The sequence below is a fragment of the Eschrichtius robustus genome, chromosome X, assembly GCF_028021215.1.
Source record: "Eschrichtius robustus isolate mEscRob2 chromosome X, mEscRob2.pri, whole genome shotgun sequence".
Taxonomy (NCBI): domain Eukaryota; kingdom Metazoa; phylum Chordata; class Mammalia; order Artiodactyla; family Eschrichtiidae; genus Eschrichtius; species Eschrichtius robustus.
The window spans coordinates 25,544,463-25,567,825 of record NC_090845.1 but is presented as its reverse complement, the minus strand read 5'-3'; the positions used below and the strand labels follow the sequence as shown (position 1 = coordinate 25,567,825).

At 34.2% G+C, this 23,363-nt stretch overlaps 1 long non-coding RNA gene across 1 annotated transcript in view; it reads left to right on the top strand.

Moving 5' to 3' along the window:
- The window catches only part of LOC137756609 (uncharacterized), a 95,741-nt gene that overhangs the window by 57,018 nt on the left and 15,360 nt on the right, over positions 1 to 23,363 (top strand). The window contains exon 2 of the long non-coding RNA XR_011072239.1: positions 19,574 to 19,661. This is a non-coding gene — a long non-coding RNA (uncharacterized lncRNA). The remainder of the gene's footprint in view (positions 1 to 19,573; positions 19,662 to 23,363) is intronic.

Below are 23,363 nucleotides of genomic sequence, written 5' to 3'. Positions count from 1 at the left end.
ATTGAAATGTTTATTTTAATATGTTGTCTTGCAATCCACGAACGATTGTGGTATGGTACATTCTCTCCATTTTTTTACACCTTAGATTTCTTTAATCAGTCTTTTGTAGTTTTAGCATACAAGGTCTGTATATCTTTTGTTTGATTTGTGCCTAAGCATTTTATTTTTTCAGCAATTAAAAATTTTATTGTGTTTTTAATTTTAGTCTCTATATGTTCATTTCTAGTATAGGGAGATAAAATTGAATTTTGTGAGTTTATTTTGTATCCTGAAACTTACTGAACTCACTTATTATTTCTTGGAGGCAGATTTTTTTGGATTTTCTCTATCGATGTCACGTCATCTGTAAATAGGGACAATTTTATATCTTTCTTTCACGTGTATGCTTTTTATCTCCTTTTCTTCCCTTATTGTCCTGGCTAGAACTTCCAGCACCATGTTAAGTAAAAGTGGTGAGATGCTTGCCTTGTTCTTTTTTTCTTTTCTTTTTCAGTTTATTTTTTATATTGGAGTATATTTGATTTACAATGTTGTGTTAGTTTCAGGTGTACAGGAAAGTGATTTAGTTATACATATACATATGTCTATTATTTTTCAGATTCTTTTCCCATATAGGTTATTACAGCGTATTGAGTAGAATTCCCTGTGCTATACAGTAGGTTCTTGTTGATTATCTATTTTATATATAGTAGTGTGTATATGTTAATCCCAACCTCCTAATTTATCCCTCCCCACAACCTTCCCCCTTTGGTAACCATAAGTTTGTTTTCTAAGTCTGAGTCAGTTTCTGTTCTGTAAATAAGTTCATTTGTATCATTTTCTTAGATTCCACATATAAGTCATATCATATGATATTTGTCTTTCTCTGTCTGATTTACTTAGTATGATAATCTCTAGGTTCTTAACCTTAGAGGAAAAGCATTCAGTTTTTCAGTGTTAAGTGTAACGTTAGCTGCTAGGTGTTTTGTGGATACTGTTTATCCAGTTTATGAAGTTTACCTATATTGCTATTTTTCTGAGAGTTTTTATCATGAAGGAATGTTGAATTTTTGTTAAAGGATGTTATGTCTATATTCAAGAGATATTAGTTTGTAGTTCTCTTTTTTTGTACTTCTTAGTCTGGTTTTGTTGTTAGGGTAATAATGGTTCCATGAAGTGAATTCAGAAGTGTTTCCTCCTCTTCTATTTGCTGTTGTTTTTCTCTTTCTGTTTTCTGTTATACATTTTGAAATGCTGTACATTTATTTTCAGTTGTTTCAATGAAATTAAAAATTTTTCTCTGTGGTGGATTATTTACAAGTGTGTAGTTTTTTGTTTGTTTTTGTTTTTCCAACTGTTTGGAGATTTTCCTGTTGTGTTTTAGTTACTGATTTCCAGTTTAATTCCATTTTGGTCAAAGAACATTTGTTTTATGCCCCAGATTATGGTCATTTGATGTATGTTTCGTGGACACTTGAAATAAATTTGTACTCTGCTGTTGTTGGATGCAGTGTTCTATAAATGCCAATAAGATCCTTTTGGTTAATGGTACTGTTGTGTTTTTTTTTAATATTTATTTTATTTATTTGGCTGCGTCGGGTCTTAGTTGTGGCATGAGGGATCTTTATTGCGGCATGAGGGATCTTTAAGTTGCAGCACACGGGATCATTATGGCATGCAGGCCCTTAGTTGCAGGATGTGGGATCTAGTTCCCTGACCAAGGATCGAACCCGGGCCCCCTGCACTGGGAGCGAGGAGTCTTAGCCACTGGCACCAGGGAAGTCCCTGGTTAATGGTACCATTGATTTCTTCTGTGTTTTTGCTGAATCTGTGTAGTTGTTCTATTAATTGTTGAGAGTGTGATGTTAGAGTATTCAGCTATGACTGTAGATTCATCTGTTTTTTTCTTTCAGTTGTATCAGTTTAGCTTCACATGTTTTGCAGCTCTGATATTGGGTCCATACACATTTAGGATTGCTGTATATTCTTGTTTAGTTGACGATTTGTTATTATAGAATGTGCCTCTCTGTCTCTGGCAAATTTCTTTGTTCTGAAGCCTACTTTATATGATATTCATATAACCATTCTTGCTTTCTTTTGATTATTGTTGGCATGATATATCTTTTCCAATCACTGTATTTTCAATCTGCCTGTATTATTATATTTGAAGTGAGTTTGTTGTAGACAGAAAACTTGAGTCATGCTTTTAAATTTACTTTTCCAGTGTCTGTCTTCTAATTGGCATGTATATACCATTTTCATTTAATGTTAATAACAGTGTTAGGATTTCAATGTACTTTCTTTTCTTATTATCTCTACTTTTGTTTGTTTCCCTTTTTCTGCCTTCCTGTGGGTATTTGAATGATTTTTAGAATTTAGTTTTTATTCATCTATAGTGGGGGTTTTTTTTAACATCTTTATTGGAGTATAATTGCTTTACAATGGTGTGTTAGTTTCTGCTTTATAACAAAGTGAAGCAGCTATACATATACATATATCCCTATATCTCCTCCCTCTTGCCTCTCCCTCCCACCCTCCCTATCCCACCCCTCTAGGTGGTCACAAAGCACTGAGCTGATCTCCCTGTGCTCTGTGGCTGCTTCCCACTAGCTATCTATTTTACATTTGGTAGTATATATAAGTGTACTTAAGTGTATCTCTTTGCATCATTCTTTTTAGTGATTGCTCTGAACATTTTATATATATATATATATGTAAATATAAAGAGACACTGTACACACACATATCTTATCACAGTCTACTGGTGTCATCATCTTACCACTTTGAGTAAAGTGTGAAAACTTACGTCTTCTACATCCTTTACCCTCCCTCATTTATAATATAGTTGTATTAAATTTTTTTTCTACATACTTTGAAAATCAGGTCAGAGAGTATTATAATTTTTGCTTCAATAATCCAGCCTAATTTAGAAAACTCAAAAAGGTAAGGAAAGCCTTTTGTATTCACCCATGTAATTTTTTTCTTACCTTGTTCTTTCTTCGTTTATGATGTCCAAAGATTACTTCTTTTATTATTCCTTTTTATTTAAAGAGCTTTCTTTAACCATTGTTTTAGGGTATTTTGCTGGTAACCAATTCTTTTAGTGTTCCTTCATCTGAGAATGTCTTGGTTTTCACTTTATTCCTGAAGAATTTTTTTGCTGGTTATATAGTATTCTGGGCTGCCAGTTATTTTCTTTTAGCACTTGAAAATTTTTATGTCAGTTCCATCTGGCCTCTATTGTTTGTGATGAGGAACTCTATCTCATTTGAATGTTTTTTGCCCTATAGGTAATGTGTCATTTCTCTCTTGCTGCTTTCATGTTTCTTTTCATCTTTAGTTTTCAGAAGTTTGACTCTGATGTGTCTTGGTGTGGATTGTTTCAGGTTTATGCTTTTAGGACCTGGCTTCTTGAATCTGTAGGTTCATGTCATTTGACAGATTGTGAAGTTTTCAAGTATTATTGTTCCAAGTCCCTTTTCAGCTCAACCTCTATCCTCTCATCATGGGAGTCCAATGACATGAGTCTTGCTATAGACTCACAGGTCCCTATGTCTTCATTATTTTTATTTTGCAATCTATTTCCTTCCTGTTGTTCTGATTGGGTAATTTCTCTCTTTTTTTTTGTCTTTAAGATCATTGATTATTTCCTCTGACACCACACCAGCAGGGGAAATGTGGAGGTACCACCACAATTGCCAGGTGTAGAAGTTCAGATTTCTGCCATAACCCCACTGACTCGCAAGTGAGGGATGCTCTTGGTTACTGTTAATCAAGGTTGGGAGTTCTGGCTCCCCACTAGGCCTCCACTAATGCCTCCCTGACAGGAGAAATAGGGTCAGATTACAGATCCTGAAGGACATGCCACTGATACCATGCAGAATGACTTCTTTAAAATGGGCTCTGGTGAAAGTCATTAATCTCTGCTAAGCCCCCTCTGACATCACCCCAGCAAAGGAAGGAAGGGTCATCTCATTACTTTCTAGGGAGTGGAAGTCTAGTCTCTCCATATTATCTCCAATGACACTGTGGTGAGGAAGTACTTTTTATGCCCAGAACGTATGAAAGTCTCAGCTCCTACTTGGCTTTTTATGACATCATGGCATGAGCAGTTTGGGGTGATTAGTTACATCCTGGTGAGTATGGGAGCCTAGGCTCCCCACAGGGCCTTTCCTGGCGTGGGATCTTTCTGAAAATAGGACCTCCATTTTATCTGTCATGCTGGCTGGAGTAGGGTGCTTATTGTGTTAAAATTTTCTGTCTTGTTAGGCTGTCCTTTTCCTACTTTTTTTCTAAAGCTGTTTATTTTTTGCAGGGGGGCACTTTTTTTGTTTACAGCCTTTGTTGTTTACAGGTTGCTGGATTCTTCAGCTTCACGTCTGGTGTATATGAGGCAAAACCAAAGCAAAAAAAAAAAAAAAGAGACAAAAACAGAATTCACCATCATGTTGTTCCATGGGTCCTGATGTCCCTAACCAGTCTCCCTTCTCTGCACAGTTGAGAGTCTTGTTATGTTTGTTTTATATATAACATCTAGACCATTTAGTTGTTTCAGGGGGACATATAGGGAAAAGTATGTCTACTCCATCTTCTTGGAAACCAAGGTCAAACAATTTTTTTGCCGAAATGACCTTCACAAGTAGTGAATTTATTTTCATTTTGTGTTTAATTTCTTTCAACCTAATTATTTCATTCATCCTGTAAGTGTTTCTTTAGTTCCCAACATGTGTTAAGTGTGGGTCATTTGATGGAATTACATTATTGTGGGAGAGCCTAGTGAGAAAATAGACAGGAAATGATATATTATAGCAGATAAGTTTAGTGGTAATTTGTTAGACTATAGTAGTGCTAGAATATCACCTATATATTTTTGTGTTATTTTTAGTGGTTGTTCAAGGAATTGGTATTTGACTCCTCATGTTCTACTTAGAGGTTTTTCACTTACTGTAATATACACTACTATTCTGCTTTGGTAAAATGCATTTTACATGCAAAATGATTTATATAAACATAATACATATCAGAAGCAGTTAGGTACCATGCAATATATAGAGCATAATTGCAACAAGCGTTTATGCACATAGCTATCTGCCAATATGTATGTGTATATATATTTAGGATTAATATATAGTAATTTTGTCAATCAAGTAATTATGAAATGAGACAAGAGTACTTAACAATGGAATTAGTAACATTCATTAAAGGATATATAAGATAAATACAAATGGGCAATTCTTTTAAAAAAATTAATTTAATTTAATATGATAATATTGAGTTTTTTTTAACATATCACAAGATAATCATATGATGATAATTGTTGAAACTAGATGGTGTATCCATGGGTTCATTGTACTAATCACTCTACTTTTGTACATGTTAAGAAGTGTCTTTACTAAAAAGTTTTAAAAGGTGTTAAAAATCTCTTTTTAAATTATAGTCGATATAGTTGAGTATAGTTGATTTACAATGTTGTGTTAAATTCAGGTGTACAGCAAAGTGATTCAGTTATTTTTTTTTCAGATTATATTCCATTTAAGGTTATTACAAGATATTGAATATAATGCCCTGTGCTATACTGTAAATCCTTGTTGCTTATCTGTTTTATGTATGGTTTTTTGTATCTGTTAATCCCATACTCTTAATTTGTCCCTCTCTCCTTCCCTCTCCCATTTGGTAAGCATAAGTTTGTTTTCTATGTCTGTGATTCTGTTTCTGTTTGGTATATAGATTCATTTGTATTATTTTTAGATTCCTCATATAAGTGATATCATATAGTATTTTTCTTGCTTTGTCTGACTTAACTTTGCTAAGTATAATATTCTCTAGGTCCATCCATATTGCTGCAAATGGCAATATTTCATTATTTTTTATGGCTAAGTATTCCATCGTATATATATACCACATCTTCTCAAGCCGGTTGTCTGTTGATGGGCGCTTGTGTTGTTTCCATGTGTTGGCTGTTGTAAATAGTGCTGCTGTGAACATTGGGGTGCACGTATCTTTTCGAATTAGAGTTTTCATTTTTTCTGCATATATACCCAGGAGTGGGATTGTTGGATCATATGGTAGCTCTATTTTTAGTTTTCTGAGGAACCTCCATATTGTTTTTAGAGTGGCACTAATTTACACACCAACAGTGTACAAGGGTTCCCTTTTCTCCACACCCACTCCAGTGTTTACTATTTGTAGAGTTTTTGATAATAGCCATTCTGACCCATGTGAGGTGGTACCTCATTGTGGTTTGATTTGTATTTCTCTGATAATTAGTGATGTTGAACATCTTTTCATTTGCCTGTTGGCCATCTATATGTCTTCTTTGGAAAAATGTCTATTTAGGTCTTTTGCCTATTTTTTGATTGGGTTGTTTGGTTTTTTGTTATTGAGTTATATGAGGTATTTGTATATTTGGGGTATTAACCCCTTGTTGGTTACATCATTTGCAAATATTTTCTCCAATTCCGTAAGTTGTCTTTTCGTTTTGGTAACAGTTTCCTTTGCTGTGCAAAAGATTATACGTTTAAATAGGTCCCATTTGTTTATTTTTGCCTTAATTCTTTTGCCTTGGGAGACTGATCTAAGAAAATATTGCTATGATTTATGTCCGAGAATGTTTTGCCTATGTTCTTTTCTAGGAGTTTTTATGGTGTCACATCTTATATTTAGGTCTTTAAACCATTTTGACTTTGTTTTTGTATATGGTATGAAGAAGTGTTCTAATTTTATTGATTTACATATAGCTGTCCAGCTTTCCCAACACCACTGTTGAAGAGACTGTCTATTCTCCATTGTATACTCACTGCATCCTTTGTCATAGATTAATTGACTGTAGGTATGTGGATTTATTTCTGGGCTCTCTTTTCTGTTCCATTGATCTATGTATCTCTTTTTTTTTTAACATCTTTATTGGAGCATAATTGCTTTACAATGGTGTGCTAGTTTCTGCTTTATAACAAAGTGAATCAGTTATACATATACATATATCGCCATATCTCTTCCCTCTTGTGTCTGCCTCCCTCCCACCCTCCCTATCCCACCCCTCTAGGTGGTCACAAAGCACCGAGCTGATCTCCCTGTGCTATGTGGCTGCTTCCCACTAGCTATCTATTTTACATTTGGTAGTGTATATATGTCCATGCCACTCTATTACTTTGTCCCAGCTTACCTTTCCCCCTCCCCGTATCCTCAAGTCCATTCTCTAGTAGGTTTGCATCTTTATTCCCGTCTTGCCCCTAGGTTCTTCATGACCTTTTTTTTTTTTTTTTTTTTAGATTCCATATATATGTGTTAGCATACGGTATTTGTTTTTCTCTTTCTGACTTACTTCACTCTGTATGACAGACTCTAGGTCCATCCACCTCACTACAGATAACTCAGTTTCGTTTCTTTTTATGGCTGAGTAATATTCCATTGTATGTATGTGCCACATCTTCTTTATCCATTACATATATACAATGGAATATGTATCTCTTTTTGTGCCACTACCATGCTGTTTTTTTTAAAAATAAAGTTATTTATTTATTTTTGTCTGCATTGGATCTTTGTTGCTGCGTGTGGGCTTTCTCTAGTTGCGGTGAAAGGGGGCTACTCTTTATTGCAGTGTGTGGGCTTCTTATTGCGGTGGCTTCTCTTGTTGTGGAGCATGGGCTCTAGGCATGTGGGCTTCAGTAGTTGTGGCACGCGGGCTCAGCAGTTGTGGCTCACGGGCTCCATAGCACAGGCTCAGTATTTGTGGTACACAGGCTTAGCTGCTCCGCAGCACGTGGGATCTTCCCGGACCAGGGATCAAACCCATGTCCCCTGCGTTGGCAGGTGGATTTTAACCACTGTGCCACCAGGGAAGTCCCTACCATGCTGTTTTGATTGCTGTAGCTTTGTAGTATAGTCTGACGTCTGGAAGGGTTATGCCTTCAGCTTTGTTCATTTTCCTCAGGATTGCTTTGACAATACTGGGCCTTTTATGTTTCCATATAAATTTTAGGATTATTAGTTCTGGTTCTGTGAAAAATGTCCTGGATATTTTGATAGGGATGATATTAAATCTGTAGATTGCTTTGGGTAGTATGGCCATTTTAACAATATTAATTCTTCCAATCGAAGAGCATGGGATATCTTTTCATTTCTTTGAATCATCTTTAGTTTCCTTTATCATTCTTTTATAGTTTTCAGCATATAGGTTTTTCACCTCCTTAGTTCAATTTATTCCTAGGTATTTTTTTTTTTTTTGACATGATTTTAAATGAGATTTTTTTTTTACTTTCTGACATTTCATTATTAGTGTAAAGAAATGCCTCAAATTTCTGAATATTAATCTTGTATCCTTCTATTTTGCTGAAATCATTTATTAGTTCTAATAGTTTTCGTGTGGAGACTTTAGGGTTCTCTATATAAAGTATCATGTCACCTGCAAATAGTGACAGTTTTACCTCTTCCCTTCCATTCTGGATACCTTTTATTTCTTTTTCTTGTCTGATTTCTGTGGCTAGGACTTCCAGTACTGTGTTGAATGGAAGTGGTGAGAGTGGCATCCTTGTCTTGTTCCTGATTTTAACAAGAAGGCTTTCAGCTTTTCACTATTGAGTATTATGTTGGCAGTGGGTTTGTTATAAATAGCTTTTATTATGTTGAGATATGTTCCCTCTATACCCACTTTGGTGAGAGTTTTTATCATGAATGGATGTTGAATTTTGGCAAATGATTTTCCTGCATCTATTGAGATGATTGTGTGTTTTCTGTCTTTCCTTTTGTTAATGTGGTATATCCCATTGATTGATATGTGTAGGTTGAACCATCCTTGTGACCCTGGAATGAATCCAGCTTGATCATGGTGTATGATCCATTTTATGTATTGTTGGATTTGGTTTGCTAATATTTTGTTGAGGACATTTGCATCTATATTCATCAAAGATATTGGCCTGTAATTTTCTTTTTTTGTAGTGTCTTTGTCTGGTTTTGGTATCAGGGTAATAGTGGCCTCGTAGAATGCATTTGTGAGTGTTCCTGTGCTCTTCAATTTTTTGGAATAGTTTGAGAAGGATAGGTATAAGTTCTTCCTTGTATGTTTGGTAGAATTCCCCAGTGAAGCCAACCACTCCTGGACTTTTGTCTGCAGGAGTATTTTTTATTACAGATTGTGTTTCACTTCTAGTGATTGGTCTGTTCAAATTGTCTGTTTCTTCTTGACTCCGCTTGTCAGAAAAATAGTTTGTTGTTGTTATTGTTGTTGTTTATGAGAGATAGAAACCTAAGGTTCTCCTTCCTTAAAATATCCTTAATAGTTTTATGTAAAGTTTATACAGACCCCATAAAACATTTTGGAGAGTGCTTTTACTGTTTCTATTATGTGGAAGAAGTTGTGCAAGACTGATTTTATTTCTTCCTCAGTTATATGGAAAGTTCATGGCTTAGGGCACCAGGTATGAAAATCATTTGTAAAAAGTTTTGTTAGACAAAACTTGATTGATATTTACAACAATTTTTGGATATATTTGTGTTTCTCTTTGAATTTTGTCATTTTGTGTAATTTCAAATGTATAGGAATAAATTTCCTTATAATATTATGTATATGTCTTCAGGATCTGTAGTATTATACTCTCTTTGTTCTTGGTATTGATAATATAAGCCTACTTTTTTTCTTGATCAGTCTTCTCATGAGTTTGTAACTTTTTTTTTTTTACCATTTTACAAAAATGAAAACCAACTTTTGAATTTGCTGATCTTCTCTTTATAATTTTGTTCAAAATGTTTTTCCCTGACCTTAATATTATTTCAGTTGTATTATTTTTGCTACTAAATTACCGTTTCTTTTTCGTTTTCTTCAGGTGGATTATCCACTCTTAAATTTTCCAGATTTCCTCTCTTGCATTTAATGATATGTAGTTTCTTTTAGATACATATTTTAATACATCCTACACATTTTATTACAACTTCACTGAGATATAATTGATTTAAAATAATGTGTACATCAAAATTCTCAATGTAAGTTTTGAAATATGTATTCCTTTGTGAAATTATCTGCATAATCAGTAAAAGTTAAACATCCATCCCATGTGTCCACCTTTCCCTCTACATCTTTGTATTTCCTCCCTCTTAGTCTTGCCCAAGACCTCTCCCCTTTTCCATGAAATAAACACTCTTGTAAATGTCTTTGTATGTATATGTAATTTCATTTTTCTTGGATAAGCTTTAAAGAATGGAATGGCTGGATCATGTGATTGGTGTGTCTTTAAGTTATTTTAGAAAATGTCAGAGTGTTTCGCAACATGCTTGTACCATTGTACACCCAACCAGCAGTGTATGAGTCTTGCAGTTGTTCTGTATCCTTGCCCACACTCAGTATTTTTAGTTTTAGCTCTTCTAATAGGTATGCAGTGATATCTCAGTCACTCTAAATGGTGTAGGTGTAACCAGTTCATTGTTCTTTTTTTCCCAAGCATCCTAGTAAATGGAGATAATGGATCACAGGCCTGATGTTAATTATTTTATTTCTGTTTCTATTTTGTATGTATGGTTGTTTTGTATTGTAGGCTGGATTTTCTGTATGAAATACTGTGGAGATAATTGGAGTTCAGGGGGCAGTTTCTTTTGTTTCTGAGAGGACATTAGCATGGGGGCAGTTCATCTTATAGCAATCAAGGATTGAGAAGTTGGGTCTTAGGTTTTGTCAGGAATTTTATCTTCCCATTCATATAGGCATGTAGGTAATAGTCCCTCTGGGATGTCAGATGAACCCCTGGGTTGTTTCCTAGAGCCTCTCCTCCTTTGTGCACCCTCAGGTCCAATTTGTTTCTCCTGGGTTGCTAAGACTGCTGGAAGCTCTGGTCAGTTGCTTAGCTTCTCAGCTCCAACTTTCTGCTCAACATCTCGGCTTCTCAGTCATTTCCTGTGAATCAGTGAAAGCCTGGAGGGAAAAGGGGTACCAAATTTGGGTCTCATCACCTGGGCTTCTCTTGTGATTGAGATCTTGTCTCTTCAAATATTTGTGTCCTTGGGTTTGTGGTGCTTTCAAATACATGCTTTTAATATACTTCCAGCTTCCCTAATTTTTGGCAGCAACATGGTTGGGCTTTAAAGCCTGGACTGTCATTACTAAAAGCTTACATTTCTACCAACATTACTGTTTTTAAATATATTTTAATTTGTAGTTGTTTTTTTCTTATAGCCAATTAGTCTAATCAATATATCAATTTATTTAAGGCAAATGAGCTTCCCAAGAAGTGCATCATTTTTCTTTGTATTTTACTTAATTTATTTCACTTAAGTATTTCATTGATTCCAATAAATCTTTGTTCAGTTCACAGAGAGTGCCAAGTACAGGCCAAGCGATGTTGGCACTTTATTGACGGACAGCATGGTGGGAAAAATATGAGTAAATAGGAGTATATTTTTAGAGATAAAGTTAGGGGTAATTTGTTATCCAGCCACTGTGTACCAGATTATTACCTGTGCCATTTTGTATTATATTTAACTGTTGTTCTAGGGATTGGCATATGAATCTTTATCTTATCCTGGTCTACTTTGAATTATGATAGTATCACCCCATGTAAATATAATCTCACAGCACTACATTTCCATTTAATCCCCTTTACTTTGTGTCTTGTTGTCATATATTTTACATATACAATACTATTTACCACTTTTGCTTCATAGATATATTTCAAAAATAAAGATAAGCCTTTTATATTGATGCACATATATTTTCCCTCTCTAGTGGTCTTCACTTCTTCCTGGAGTTCTTAATTTCCATGCGGTGTCTTTTCCTTCAGCCTGAAAAACTTGTAGTCTTACTTGTATTACAGGTTGTCCAGCAATAAATGGCTTCAAGTTTGATTGTGTGGGTGTGTCTCATTTCATTCTCAGTTTGGAGGGATAATTTTGATGGGTATATAATTCTGGGTTGACAGCTTTATTTTTTCTTTCAACATTGGAAAGATGTTCCTTCAAAGTCTCCAGTCTCTATGGATTTTGTTGAGAAGGCAGCTATCATTTTAATCATCATTCTCAGGTAGGAAATTTTTCTGTATTCCTCTGGAAATTTTAATTTAAAAAAAATATTTTGGATTTTAGCTGTTTAAATATGATGTACCCACGTCAGTATCTGTTTTTATTTCGCCTGCTTTCACTCTATTGATGTTAGATCTGTAATTTGACATATTTCTAAAAACTTGGGAATTTTTGGCAACTTTTCTACAAAACTTTTTTTTAATGATCCTTCTGATTCCTCTTCTTAGTGGATCTGATTAAACATACTTTTGGTGATTGAATATTATCCCACAGGTCACTGTAAGTCACTCTACTCTGGCTAGGTAGAACCCCACAGCATCAGAATTGCAAGACCTCTGGTCTCTCTGGTCCTCTCTTAGCCTCACATCCACTGTGTGTTAGGCCTTGATGTATCTTGTGCACATGTGCAGCCCAACCCTTGACCAAAGACCTATTGTGAACTCCCACACAGACTTCTGCCCGGGTCTTGTGTACAACTCACTCATCTACAGTGCTATACGCGGCTGCATTAGCAGCCCCAGTTTCCAGTCTCAGCCTTATCACCTCAGGAACTCCTCCACCCTCTGCCTGGTCGCAAACTCCTTGACACAGGAGAATTTGCCCTATTCAGAGGGTCTAGGCAGACTTGAGCCTCTTACCCTGACAATGCCTTGTGTTGGGGAGGAACTCACATATATTGCTTGTGGAAGGAGAAATTGTATCAAGGACTCTGGCAAAGTTTTGGCAGGTTCTATTAAGCGGAAGAGACACATACAATATGACTTAGTAATTCTTCTCTGGCTTGTATAATTATCCTTAAAATCCACATGTGTGCCAGAAGGCATTTAGAAATTCTAATTCCTGATTGCCCTAAACTGGAAACAACCTAAAAGTTCACCATCTCTAAGAATGGATAAAAAGTGGCATATCGTACAGTGTAATGTCATACATCAATGAGTATGAACAAACTCATGGATAAGTCTTATGAACATAATGTTGAGCAGAGGAATCCAGACACCCCCGCCCAAAATCATACTGTCTGAAACTATATGAGTTGCCAAAACACCTGTTTTGTCACGAGTTGAATTGTGAAATGAGACTCATGTGAATGATAGAGCTTAAACCAAATTTTAATAATTATTCAAAGGATTGAGGCTAACATTCAGCCAAAATGCAAAGTATTTGGGGGACCAGGAAAGCATCAGACAGAGCCCCTGCTAGCGCTCTTTTCTTCCACATCAGGTTGCGTTTTGCTTTCACAGTAAAAGATGAGTTGTAATGTTGAATGTTGTTTGTGAAGATATGAGTAATGTTTGTGAAAAATTTACAAAATGGAATCGCTTAGTTTTTGGTTTGTTCTATTTTACTGTTAATTACATAGCCTCTGTCTCCCATTCTCCAGCAAGCCATTCTCCATAGATCCCTAACTTCCAGGGTAGTTTACAGTAAATAACCTAGACAGACAAAGTATACTCTGGTAAAAGTTATATCTATTAGCATGTTTACAAGAAATTATCAATGTCACTGGCACATTTACTAGGAGCTCATTTACTCTTATCAAACATTCCACGTAGGGGATAGTTACAGGCTTGCTCTTACTCCTTTCCTTTGCAACATGTAAAATGAGTCTGAGATGTTAAGAGTCAGGGAAGTGGTTTACTATGGGGAGAAGGGGAGGCATAACAATGGGAGTTGGCAAAAAGGATTTACCTCCTTTATTCTTCTGAAATTCTGACATTGTTTTATTCTGTACCTGAGTGGTGTTTACACAGCTGTGTTCTCTGGCTAACTACATGGCCCTAGTCAGTTGGTATTATTGCACTGTTTTCCATTTGTATTATGCTTTGAAGGATAAATAAAAATGACATACAGACACAATAAATATAACCTCAAAAAGCAAACGAATGATCAGTACCAAATTTTTGGTGTGTGTGTGTGTGTGTGTGTGTGTGTGTGTGTTTTCCTAGAAGGATGCAAAGTGATATAATTAGGGAAGTGCATATATGGGGTCCCAAATGCATTGGTCATATTTTCTTTCTGGTGGATATAATTTGTCTCTTTCATTAATATTCTTTATATTTTATATATATCAAGTATATAGTTTTCTAATATTTAAAAAATTTCAAAAGTTATTTTTTCAATTAAAATTATTTTCTTTATGTGAAGTAAAGGACACTTAATTTGACTGACAATAGAAGGAAAAACCAAATTAAAGGAAAATAAAAAGTAGAATAAAAATCACAAAAGCCGAGAGTTTTAATTACAATAAGTCATGTTCATTTGATCAAGGTTTCTATGTCCATGCAGCTATAGAGCTAAAGTACTTTCTAGAAATATTATTTCTAATCTTATTTGTGTCTTTATACTCATGATAAATTGCTAATGAGATTTCTTAATATTGGAATTGTCTGTTTTGGACATTTGGGAGATTTGTCTCAGTAGTACAATAATAAAACATTGCCACTTGCAAAAAAAAAAAGTCACAAAGCCAAAACATCCAAGTTAAAAAAATCATATTAAAAATAGTCAAAAATGTCTGAATAAACTATACGAAAATTAAAATAAGTTAAGGATATTCCTAAGAAATATTTCAAATGATTTGTTTTGTTAATTGGTGTTCTGAACCTAATATTGACCTAGATGAGAAGTTATATGAGAACTGGCAAGTTCTATTGATACAGAGCAGAAAATTGACACCTGTGTTTTCTGTAGCAAAATACCTATTTCTACAGTAATTTTCTAATATACAGTAACATTCAGTTCTGAGAAAACATATTTTATGTCTACAATAAGTTATATAGCCTTATTACTTAATGAACATTCTATTTAATATATGACTTATTTTCAATCTCTGGTACTAGATTTTGTAAGGGATATGAAATGATACTGGATTTTTTGAAGCCTATTTAATATTTTTTAGCAAAATTTTGAGTTACATATCCTGTACACAGTAATTCCACTTCTAGAACTACACAGCTCCTCAGGCAGTGCACAAAAGTATGGGTATGAAAAAGGCAACAGAGTAGTTTTTAAATAAATTACGTTGTATCCATACTATGTATACTATTCAACTCTTGCAGTCACCTATGTCTATACTGTGTATGTTTACACAAAACACCTCCAAGACATATTGCTAAGGAAAAAAAAGTGCATTATACTTTAATTTGTTATGTGCACAAATATATAAATATGTATGTTAATGTATGTTTATGTGTGTATCCAGTTCTTACACAGACCCTAATGCTAATCATGGTTATTTTTTTTTTTTTTATAAATTTATTTATTTATTTATTTATTTATTTATTTATTTTTGGCTGTGTTGGGTCTTTCATTTCTGTGCGAGGGCTTTCTCTAGTTGCGGCAAGCGGGGGCCGCTCTTCATCGCGGTGCGCGGGCCTCTCTCTATCGTGGCCTCTCTTTTTTTTTTTTTTTTTTTTAAGATTTATTTATTGATTGATTGATTACTATGTTGGGTCTTCGTTTCTGTGCTAGGGCTTCCTGTAGTTGTGGCAAGCGGGGGCTACTCTTCATCGCGGTGCGCGGACCTCTCACTATTGTGGCCTCTTTTGTTGCGGAGCACAGGCTCCAGACGCGCAGGCTCAGTAGTTGTGGCTCACGGGCCTACTTGCTCCGTGGCATGTGGGATCTTCCCAGACCAGGGCGCGAACCCGTGTCCCCTGCATTAGCAGGCAGATTCCCAACCACTGCGCCACCAGGGAAGCCCTCGTGGCCTCTCTTGTTGTGGAGCACAGGCTCCAGACGCGCAGGCTCAGTAGTTGTGGCTCACGGGCCTAGTTGCTCCGCGGCATGTGGGATCTTCCCAGACCAGGGCTCGAACCCGTGTCCCCTGCATTGGCAGGCAGATTCTCAACCACTGCGCCACCAGGGAAGCCCCATGGTTATTTTTGAGAAGGAAAAATGTATCTCCAATTTTTTGAAATTTTACACTGAGCACACTCTATTTCTAACTAATAAAAGAAAAAAAAAAACCCAGAAATAGTCATATGATGGCATATCACTAATAATTATTTTGGAAGACCTACTCTCTGTTTTTTCTCTTTTTTATAAGTAGTATAGAACAGGATAAAAAGTTATATTTAATTTACAATTAGAGAAAGAAAGGAAATAATAAGAAAACAAGCTATGTGGAGAAAATAATAAGAAAGGAAATAATAAGAAAACAAGCTATGTGGAGAAAATAAATTAGTGAACCAATTGAAGAAGCTGCCCTCTATTTATCAGTGAGATCGTTAAGCCAAGGGTTGTAAGTAAAATTGTCACATGGAATAATCTTTTATTGTTCCACTAGGATTAAATGTCATGTGTATTAGAAAGTTTATCGTATATTAAAGGTCCCTGTTCCCATAATATCAGGAAAAATGACAGTAATGGTCAAGGTTGTAATGACTCTCAAATAAATATATAGAAAAAAGCATTAAAAGTATAATTGTTTCATGTAGAGTTTTGTGTCATTTCTTATGATGTGTATAAAAACCTTATGAAGGATTGTTATTCTCAGAAAAATGCATTTATGTTTAACTGTATGATAGGACCATGATCAAGGTCAGAGAACCACTTAGGTGCCATCAGAATCACTAGACAGTTCAACATATTTTGAAAGGGAAGAATATAACATATAAGAAAAACCAGCTCCCAGGAATAATTTCTTGAAGCATAATGTTCAGTCTATGTGTGATTTCATATCATAGAAATTGAAAAAATAATTAGGTGTGATTTGGACCAAAATAAAGCCGAGTTATAGCATATATTCAAATTTGATGGTTTTGAATGTGCCTGCCTCCCATTTAAAAGGAGGTACAGTTGTCAATGAATGGTCATATTTATGGAAATTCACCTTGAGAGAATAGCATTATGTAACGTTCAAGACTGGGTTACAGAAGGGTGACTCCTAGATTTAGTTGTGCCATTCTCTCTCCATAAACTTGGGAAAATCGCTTCCCTTCTTTGACCTCAGTGTATTTTTCTCAAACATGTGAAGCAAAACTTCTTAAATGCTTAAATTCTGTGGGATTTGTATACCCATGTACATGACACGAACATGAACATCACTCACTATATTCTACAATGCTAGCATTTAAACATTCAGCAAATTAAACACCCTGCCTTTTATATAAACATGCCATTTTAAAGTAATCATAAAAATGAAAAATGTCCCCATGGTTAAAAGATTGATTCTGGAATACTACGCTCTAGAAAATTCAGTAGTTAGGTTATCAGATACCCAAATACTATTAAACAATGGACCCACATGAACTCAGACACTAACATAAAAAGTGTAGCTGTCACAAGCCATCAACCTATCTTTAATTTCCCTGTAGAATATCTTCACCAAGGTACTGTACAGCTTCTATTTGAACTTTAGTGGCAGCCATAATTTTCAGAACTGTCCTTAACGTTCACCAGTAGATTTTTCCTTCATTCTATTTAACTGGAATCTAACTTCCTGTTAATTCTTCCCATTAGCCCCATTTTTTACTTATGCCTTTACAGAACATGCTGAATTACGGAACATGCTGGGATTTGACTTGGGTTCACATTGAATGGGATTGCATGTGCTTTACAGTGGGAAGAATTGATCACCTGAAAAAAAATGACTCTTCCGTTTAATAAACTTTGGACACCATTCCAATTGTTCATATCTTCTTTAATTTCTATCAATTATTTTCCATAGTTTGCTGTGTAAAGAGCTTGCACAGATTTCATTAAAATTCTACCTAGGAGTTTGATAATCTTTGAGCTTGTAAATGGTATTAATGATTAATTTAATCTTCCAATTATTTGTTGCTGCAATTTGGAATTACAGTTACAATTTTTTTATTAATCATGTATCCAGCATTCTTGCCAAATTCACTTATTAATTCTAATATATAATATATAGATTGATGTTAGATAGTATAGAAATATACTCACCCAATATGTGAATAATAACAGTTTCATTTCTTCCTTTCCCATCTTTATGTCTTTTCTTTTTCATGTATTATTGCTCTATATAAATATTGAATCGAAATGGTGATAGAAATCCTTTTCTCATTCCTCATCTCAGGAGAAGATTTAAATATTTCAGCACTTATTACGATATTAGCTGCAGTTTTATGAATTTTTATAATCTTTAGTGGGTGATAAGTTATATCTTTTTTTGCATCTATTATAATAATCACACTATTCTGTTACTTTGTTTTATTGAAGTGATTTGATTTCAAAGTGTTAATTCAGCAAGAATTCATTCTTGGATAAAACCCAGTTTGTTCGTTTTATACCAGACTTGATCTAACTTTGGATTCAGTTTGTTAAATGTACTGATTTTTTTTTTTTTTTTTTTCGATTTGGTCATGAGAGATATAACCCTTTGATTTTCCTTTTCAAGTGATATCCTTGTCAGTTTAATGTAAAGTTTTTATGGCACTCTTAAAACATTTGGAGGGCTTGCCTACTGTTTCAAGTCTATTATGTCTTGTGTAAGATTAGTATCATTTCTTTATCAATTGTAGAAGAAAATTCACCAAGTCAATCACCAGAGCATGGGATTCACTTATAGAAGATTTTTCATTATAGGTGCAATTTATTTAATAAACATAGGACTATGCACATTTCCTAAGTTTTATTTTTTTGTTGATTTGGTTTTACTTGGAGTTTTACATTTCACATAGTTTTACATTTATTGGCATGAAATCACTTGTATTTTGTCTGTTTCTAGATTCTGTAATGGTGACATTTCTCATATAAATAATGTGTTTCTTCCATTCTTGATGAATGAATCCTTATTATGATTACATAACGAAATGTCCCTCTTTATGTTTAGTCATCCTCCTTTCTGGAAACCTAGTTTGTTTGGCATTATTTTGCCCATCCCAGTTTTCTAATTTCTTACCAATTTTGCATGGTATATCATTTTCTACACTATTACTTTCAGCCTTGCAGTATCTTTCAGTTTAAATTGCCTTTCATATAAACAGCATATAACTGGGACTTGTTTTTTTTCTAGTCTGAATTGGAATATTTATACTTTTAAAAAACTAATGTTTTACTAATATAGATTGACTTATAGTTTCTATCTTGTCCTTCATTTTCTGTTTTACCTCTTTTTATTTTTCTGCTCTTTTTGTGCTTACATTTGTGTTTATTGGGTAATTTTTGCTATTCATTTTAAATTCCTCTCTTGGATTTTTATCTGTGGCAATTTTAAAACATGCCTATATTAAAAACAAAACAAAAACATGCCTACATATTTTTTGACACTCCCTTGCTTCAAGAGATGGCCCCTCCCAGGATTCTGGGCCAACCTTAGTGACTCTCTTGTAACCAATAAAATGCAGCACTTCTGTTGCTGCATAGATTACGAGGCTGGAATTCCAACCAACTGCCGTTACCAACTGCCACCAGTGGAGGGCGCCGTCTTGGCTCTCCAGCCCAGCTTTTCCTGCGTACCGGTGGTTTGGTTTGCACCGCATGCTGGTGGCAACGTGAATTAAAATTTGCCAAGCAGTAAATTGTCTCAGGTTTGTTTATGTGGCTGTGTCTTACTTAACTCTCAGTTTGGAAGTATAATCTTGATAGATATAGAATTTTGGCTTGACGGTTTTATTTTTTCTTTCAGCTTTGGAAGGATTCTCCATTTTCTCCGGTTCTCCATGGATTCCACTGAGAAGGCAGCAGCCATCTTTTAAATCGTTATTCCAGGATAGGTAATGTAGTTTTATTTCTCAGATGTTTTCCGTTGGTATACATTTGTTCACTTCACTGATATTCTTTATATTTCATATGGATGCCTAATATATAGTTTAATAATGAAATATTTCAAAAATGTCAGTACCTATATTGTCAATCCAAATTATTCCATTTATCTAAATAAAAGTATAACTTATTTGATTGACAATAGCAAAAAGAGGTAGCAAAAGCAAGAGAAAATCTCCCAAAGGGAAAAAAATGTTTAATTTTTATTTCTTACTGAGTACATATCTACAAATTATATACAAAATAGAATAATTAAGTATATTCCACAAAAATATCATAACTGTTTTTATAATTGTTCATCTATTGCTAATGCTGACATGCATGAGAAAATATGTGGGAAGAAATTAAAATACTTTATAAAGAATAATGAAGTGACACTTGTATTACCTACAGCAAAATATTTGCTTTGGCAAATCATATTCTATATCTGAAACTATTTATGTAAACACAACACAGAAATTGGTTCAGTAACAGGCAATAAGGGAAGGTAACAAGAATATATTCATATATATAATTTTCAAATAATTATAAAATGATAAACTAAGAATAGTAAAATACAGCAAGCATTTTACACAAAAATCAGCATAAGTTATAACTATATTGAAATGCTTACTAATTAGTGTAAATTAAATAACAAGATGTTCTTTATCTCGATACCAAATGGTTCTGGGCTTTTGGCAATTTGGCACTTTTAGAGACTTTTTTACATATTCTTTTAAAAACTAATTTGTCTTTCAATACTGTATCTAATACAGCTACTCACAATTGAAACGTATGGTTACAAAATTGGCAAAGGAGCTATTTTTAAATAAAATATATTGTGTTTATTTTATGGATATTATGTAACTATACAACCAGTCAGGTAGATCTCCTATACTTATAGGTGATATCTCCATGACATATTGCTAATAAAAAAAGAACAAATTAGAATTTCACATGTGTGCACATATATATATATAAACATATTCTTTATGTAAATGCATATTTATGTGAATATGGTTTTATACACACTTTATTGATAATCATCGTTAATTCTGAGGGAAAATATGCATCTGCAGTTTTTGAAAATTTTACACTCAGCTTATGCTGAAATTACAAATAGTAAAAACAATTTTAGTCACATGATGGCATATCACTAGTGATTCTTTTTTGAGCATCTACTCTTTACTAGGGGCCATAAGTAAAATTGTCTCAAATAATACTCTTTTTATTGTTCTCCTTGGATTAAATGTCATGTGTATTGTAAAGTTTATCTTACATCTTGGGGTCTTTATTACCATGACATCAGAAAAAACGATGACAGTATTCAGAGTTATAATGACTCTCAAAATTTATCTGAAAAGTATATTAAAAAGGCTTAAAAATAGATCCTTGTGGAGTTTTTATGCCATTTCTTCTGATATTTATGAAAAGTTTATTAAGAATTGCTATTCTTAGAAAAATGTATTTAAGTTTATTTGTATGGTATCCATCAATCTTGATAGATTTACTTGTTTACTCTAATGTATTACCTGCAGATTGCTTTTAGGTAGTCTGGAAACATAATTATGTGATCTGTGAATAAAGGCGGGTTCATTTTGCTTTGTTTCCAACCTCTGTGCTTTTTTTCCTTCTTTTTCTGGCATTATTGCCCTAAATTTCCCCCAAAATGTTGAGTAGAAGTGTTGATAATAGACATCCTTGTCTCTATTTTGATCTCAATAAGTTTTTCAATATGTTATTGCAAATTATATATGTTGAAGTTTTCTAAGTTGGTTTTTAAAAATCATAAGCAGATGGTTAATTATATCAAATAGTTTTTCTTTATCTACTGTCATAGTGACATGCTTTTGTTCCTTTGTTTGTCAAGATTGTTTGGATTCTTGTTGGTTTAACATTTTCAAATGATCCTTGTATTAAGCCCAATTTGTTCCTGGTGTATTATGTAGTTGAATTATCTTTAGATTCTGTTTGTCAGACATAAGGTTTTCATTTAATTTTTTTTTTAGCGTTTGTTATAAGACAAACAACTTTGATTTTCTTTTCATATAATGATATTATCAGTTTGATGTCAAGTTTATAGGAGTCTCAAAACATTTTGTTGAGAGTTTTTACTGTTTCTCTCTTGTGGGAGAAGTTGTTTAAGACTGATGTTATTTATTTCTCAGTTATATGCGAACTGTCAGGATTTCAGTTATCAGGACGTGATATTTATATCAATATATATATCAAGAATTCATTTACAGTAAGGTTTTTCTATACAGATGCAATTTATTGACTATAGAATCCTTGAGATTTCCTAGCTTAACCATTTTGTGTTTTTAAAAATTTTGATCATTTTGTGAATATCAAATTTATTGACATACCTTTCCTTATAGCATAATGTTGTGTCTCCAAGATCCTAATAATGATCCCCTCGACAATTCTGCTATTGATAATGTGCGTCTTCTTTTTTATTCCCTTGATCTTGGATTTGTCTGTCATTCATGTATATTTTCGTAACTGATGTTAATTTTTCATGTTCAAAAATTTAGTTTAAATTCCTGCTTTACTTTCTAATTTTGTGAAGTGTATTTTCAAATCTTAAATTTTTAGGATTTTGTCTTTTGCATTAATGCTCTAAATTTTCCTTTAGACACACATTTTGGTGCATCCCACACAATATGTAACAACTTAATTGAGATTCAATTGATTTAAAATAAATTCTACAATTTAAAAGTAAACAATATATATTTTGATATCTGCGTGTGTTTGTGAAACCATCACCATAATCAAGATGACGAACATTTTCATCCCTCTCCCTAGATTTCCTTATGCACATTTGTATTTCCCCTCCTAATCCTGCCCAAGCACTCCCCACTTTCGCATGCTATGGACATTCTTGTTTGAGTCTTTGTATGGATGTATAATTTCATCTTTATTGGATCAGGCAAGGAATGGAATGACTGGATCACATGAGAGGCGTATTTTAACGTTATTTTAGGATATGTGCAAATGTTTTGCAACGTAACTATACCATTTTACATCGTAACTACAGTCTGAGGGTCATAATTGCTTTACATTCTTGCCAGCCCTTGTTTTGGTCAGTGTTTTTAATTGGTGTGCAGTGGTATCTCTCTGGAGCTATAAATTGTATGGGTAGGCACAAGGTTTTATTCTTTCTTTGCTAGATATTCCCTATAAATGGAGAAAATGGATCATAGGCCTGATGCTACTCCTTTCCTTTCCCTTTGTCCTTTTGCATGTATGGTTATTTGTTATTACATGCTAGATTTTCTGTATGAAATACCATTGAAGTACTTAGAGGCTGAATGATTTTTTCTTCCTCTATTGAGCATTTGTTCTTGTTTCTGCGAGGCAGCTAGCATGAGGGCAGTTCATCTCATGGCAGTCAGGGAACTAGTTCTTTGGAAGCTGGATCTCAGGTTTTGTGAGGGGTTTTCTATTTCTAGTTCATGCAGACATTTAGGACATAGCCTCTCAGGGATGTCAAATGGACCCCTGGGTTGTCATCCAAAGCCTTTCTCCTTGGTGCACCTTCAGCTCCAGTTTGCCCCCTGAGCTGAGGAGACTGCTGGGAAGCCCCACTCAGCTGCTTGCTTTCTAAATTAAAACTACCTGCTTAGCATCTTGGCTTCTCAGTGGACCCCTTTGAATATGTATACCTTGAAAGA